Source organism: Macrobrachium nipponense, chromosome 19 (assembly GCF_015104395.2).
Source record: "Macrobrachium nipponense isolate FS-2020 chromosome 19, ASM1510439v2, whole genome shotgun sequence".
Lineage (NCBI taxonomy): Eukaryota > Metazoa > Arthropoda > Malacostraca > Decapoda > Palaemonidae > Macrobrachium > Macrobrachium nipponense.
In genome coordinates, this window is record NC_061088.1 from 47,415,001 (window position 1) to 47,420,000 (window position 5,000).

Here is a 5,000-nt window from a genome sequence, read left to right on the forward strand (position 1 = left end):
AGTTTGGACAACACTGTTCTATAGTATATTGTATTCGCTTTATTTATGGCCTTCTCGATAAACATCAAGAAAAGGAATTTTGTTGTCTGTTTACCATTCCTTTTCTTGATGTTTTAATAATCAGACATACGACAAAATACAAATTTACCAAATGCAGAAAGCCTACGTTCTCACTTTCATACATTCACTACTCGACAATCCAATCAAAATAAGCGTAGCCAGCAACCTTTTCTTAAGAGCCTTACGAATTTGTTCCCCAACTTTCCTGGAAAAAAGAATTTGAACTAATTCATAAGCAGATTCCGTCTTTAAGGTATCCTGACCATATAACTGAGAGAGTAATTCACAAAGCAAACGTAATTTTCTACTGACCCCTTAAGACAAGACCAGAGAGACACCCAACAATAAAATAAAAATTCCACATCTGGACAGGATTGACTGTGACCCAGACTCTCGGAAAATCTAACCCTTTTGCATTTACTTACCTAAACACCTTAGCCTGATTAACATCCAACGAAAGACTTCCCCCAAGGACACAGGCGTTAACGAAATTCCATGCCTGGACTGTAACCAATCTTACATCAGATATAGGAAAATCGCTTCCCAAAGATTAATACAACATAAACAGTCAGTTATGTATGGACAACAGAACTCAACTATTTTCAACCATATAAATGAACATAACCACAGAATAAACTGGAATTTGTCACATATAATTTATAACTGCAACTGCCGGTACAAAAGTCAGATGATGGAATCAGCCTTGATTAAACAGAGACAGGTAATGAACATCTCAAAGTGCGCATGGGATACAGATGTCATTGATAAAGTTTTCATTCAACCAATGCTTAAGAGGATTAAAAGAAGATTATCAGTGGGAGTGACCTAAATTGGCTTACCTGTGGATGGATCTGTTGGTATAAATACCACCTTTTCTGTAACTTTTCTCATTCATCTACCTGAAGAGGGAGACAGCAGTCTCTAAAATATAGTATTTTCTCATTATATTTTGACGTTTTTATGGGCTCCTTTTGTTAGATGGAATTCTGTTGTAACAGACCAATTTTACCAATATATTCAGTGTGCTGTGTTTCAAGATGACGCCTCAATTTGCTTGGCTTCATGCCATCCATGGCCAAATTATTTAAACATACCACACACTGAGGTTTCTCTTTTCCACTAACAACAGTAGATGTGAATCAAAGTGAGAGATAGCTGTCATCATACTTTCTGGTTTTTGTATGCTTGCTACTTTCACCACATTTATTGGAGTGAGGTTCACTTTTAGTTTCTTTCCTTTTGCATTTACTCAGAAAATTTTTCATATTTCAAATGTGCAGTTACAGACAGTGCATGAGATAAAGAATGCATGGACACACTATTGATTGTCTTGATAATTTCTTTAACTAACGTTTTAGATGAAGCACTTGTTATGTCCAGGATGGTCACGGAGCTACTGTCTTATTACTGGTAACCGCACCCTCTCTGCTGCGGCCGCGCATCCTGAATCAAGAGTGCTGTCCCTGACTAAGACCTGAACCGAACGGGAAACATTGCACCAGTCACTGTACTGTAATCAGTGCAATTTTCCTATTTGTAAAACGTTACTTTCGTTAGCTTTTATAATTGTTTGATAATTAATTCCTTAACATGAAATTGGAAATAGTTTATATATTTAGACAACTAAATTTAATATTTATATCTGGAATATTTTCTCAGTATTTTGAAATTTTAAATTTCATCATAAATAGTAGTTTTCAGATATAATTATCCCCTTCATCAAGCATTTCTGGCCCCACTGGCAACCCTTCGAGCCCCTCCAGGGGGGACGCGCCCCACATGTTGGAAACCACTGACATAAGATAAGATGGAATTGCGAATGGGAAGAAGACACAAAAGAACACAAAAACGATCGAAATATAATTCTTGCTACAGAGGTCATGGGGAATTTTTATTACTATTGAAAATAAGAATTTACCAGTGCTTAAGCGACTGGGGATTTTTTAATGAGACAAAATTCCTTAATCTCGAACTTCCTCATAAAAGCGAATACAGGGTGGAAATATTCGCCATCAAAGATTTCCCATTCTAAACCCTGACGTTGAAAGAGGTCGTTTCCTGTGCTTGATTATGGTTTCCTTTCATATTTTCCCCTTCTTTTGAAATCTACCAGCCATGAAAGCCTTTTCAAGAGAGAGAGAGAGAGAGAGAGAGAGAGAGAGAGAGAGAGAGAGATTGAAAATATATTTGTATTATCTTAGGAGAGAAATATATGTAGATTGAAATCATTCCATCTCCGTGGAACATCAATAGAAGGTGGGTGTTTTCGTTGTGATACATGTTAAATTTGCCACAGGAAACATTGAAAAATACATGACATTCTAACTTATTTTTTGAATAAATGGTTTGGGGGAAATATGAATCACGCTCATTTATGTATTCACAATTTATGCTATCGTACGCATGCATGTATAATGATTGAACGTAATTTAGAGAGTATTTTTATTATATAAATGCATGACAATATCAAAGCAGAATCAAATGTAGCTTTCTTTTGGCTTTTTCGTTGCTAATACTAAATCTGTACACGACGAGTGAATATTTAATATGCATACACATGTTAATATGAGTTTATGAGTAAATAGATACGAAAAATCATCAATGCCCTAAACTCCATTTCACATAAACTTTAAGATATTCTGTAAAATCCCATTTGCAATTTCTAGGCTGACATATTTTGGCAAGGTTAGATCCACAATCGAAAATGGGGAATTTACACGGGGTGAACAGAAAGAAATATTTGGAGTGAGATGATATGTAGGATTATACCTCCTCGACTTCGCTTACCTACTGGGAACTTCGCGCTACATGAAACCGGCTATCCTTCAATGTATTTACCTGAGTAATACTCCATAGATTCTGGTACATTAATGCTCATGCATAATTTAGAAATGGCTCCTATCCTTGGTGTATAAGGTTACTAAAAATCTTCTGGGTAATAACTTGAAAGGATAAATCGCAAATATGAAATTGGAACGTAAGAATCTCAAACCAAATTGGAAAGACAGAATGATTGTTTGATTGTGTCTATTTAATCTGGTGTCACAAGGAAAAACAGAAGAGGCAAAATATGAATTTAAGAGAAATGACTGGTAACCTCAGCTTTTTGTGAACCATGGTGCAAAGGAATGAGAACAAAACTGTGTTCGATATGGAAAGCAGTGAGCAGTAGATTACTGTTGTCAAGATTTTAGTCAGAACAGTGCAATGTGAGTACTATATTGTTTTATGCATAAACAAATGCTATATATGTATTATTTGCTCTTCAAGGGTGGTTAGGAATTTGAGTGTAGAGAACAACGGACTTTATCGAAAAACGATTGGAATGTTCTATAAGTGACCGTTTGTTGTGAAAAAGCTTCGGTATATTAACAGGTCGATCAGCGAATATTTTGGGGGTATGGTCGGAAGATGCCGACGAAGTAAAATAGATAAAATCCAGGAGACGAGAGCGCGCGTGTGTAAACTGACCCAGCAGTACATGAAAGAATGCAAACAGAGCCTTGAAAACACTTGTGTGCGTGCGTATGTACGCCCATCAGAGCGCGTGCAAAACGAAATATATTTCGATATTGAATGAGAAAGTCGGGCATTAACAAACTAGAGAGTTGACTGTTAGTGAGTCGAGCCGGGGGGAAGGGGCATAAGATATCCATGAAAAGGTAAAAAACTTTTTAGTGTTGGAGTGAAGAGATGTTTTATTAAGCATTGAATGCTTTCCAGGTGCCCTGTTTGAAGACTATGTTCAGTAGAAGACATGAGTTTCTAATATATTTTTTTCTTTGCCCAAGTACACAGGTATTTGTTTTTCTCTGAAAATTATTATTTCTTTTCCCTCAAATATATTCAGTGTCGCCACATATAATGGGAATGCTTGCCTTTTTCTTAACTGACACTTTTATCTTTCAGTTAGTTATTGGGGAATAAAGTTAATTATGTGAATTAATGTGTCTTGGTGGAGACGGTGTGTGGTATTCATTTGAAATGTTCTTTTGCTCTACGTGATTACACTTCATGTCTTGGGTTATTCAATTAATTTTCTTCTTTTTATGTTAGATTTTGGTTAAATAAAGGTTCTATTTTTCATGTCTTGGTGCTTGGTTTAGCCTAAATTTAATGACACTGCAAATAGTAGCAGAGATGCCAGTTGGAGGTTTTCTTAAGGTAAGTGTCAGATATCTGTTGACGACATCAATTAATACTCTTACACATCTCCGGATGGCAGTCTTAGAAACCAAATAGATCACGTAGCCATTAAATGACAGGAAGGAGAATGACGAGAGAAATTATAACATGTAGATGACAACATTAGCAATAAATTTAGGTTTATTTACCGCAATGTGTTTTAAATTGAAGATTGAATGTCAAAAGAGATGTGCAGAAATAGAAAGCATATCTGAATGAGAACTTGTTCAATACCAGGAAAGTATATCTATATCTTAAAAAAAGGTATTAGGGGTAGAGTAATAAGACAGAAACCCTGGATACAGATGAGACCTGGGATAAAAAAAGAGAAAAAAAAAAACAGTAAAATAACAGGTACATACAGAAAACTTTCACGGAGATGTGCTTAGTAATCTGATCTTTTTCGTGGAGTAAACGATCGAGGAAATATTTATCACTTAGTGGCCATGGACCTGCTCAGTGAATATTTACTCCAATGACCCCTTCACACTGGGCCTAAAGGGACCTGCTGATCTAACCCTTCCTACCGTGTACAGCACAGCAGAAAAATGCCACCAAGAGTCAAAGTTTCTCTCAGAAAAAATTGACAACCTTTCACAGATTTGAGACCCGATCAGGAGACTACAGAAATCATTCGACATCTGTAAAACTGAGGAAACATAATTTTTCACTGATATTGTATGTGACCAAAGGAGTTCAGAAACCATTCGACAATCTTACAGCGAGCCACCACATTCCTTTGAATTGGGCATCTA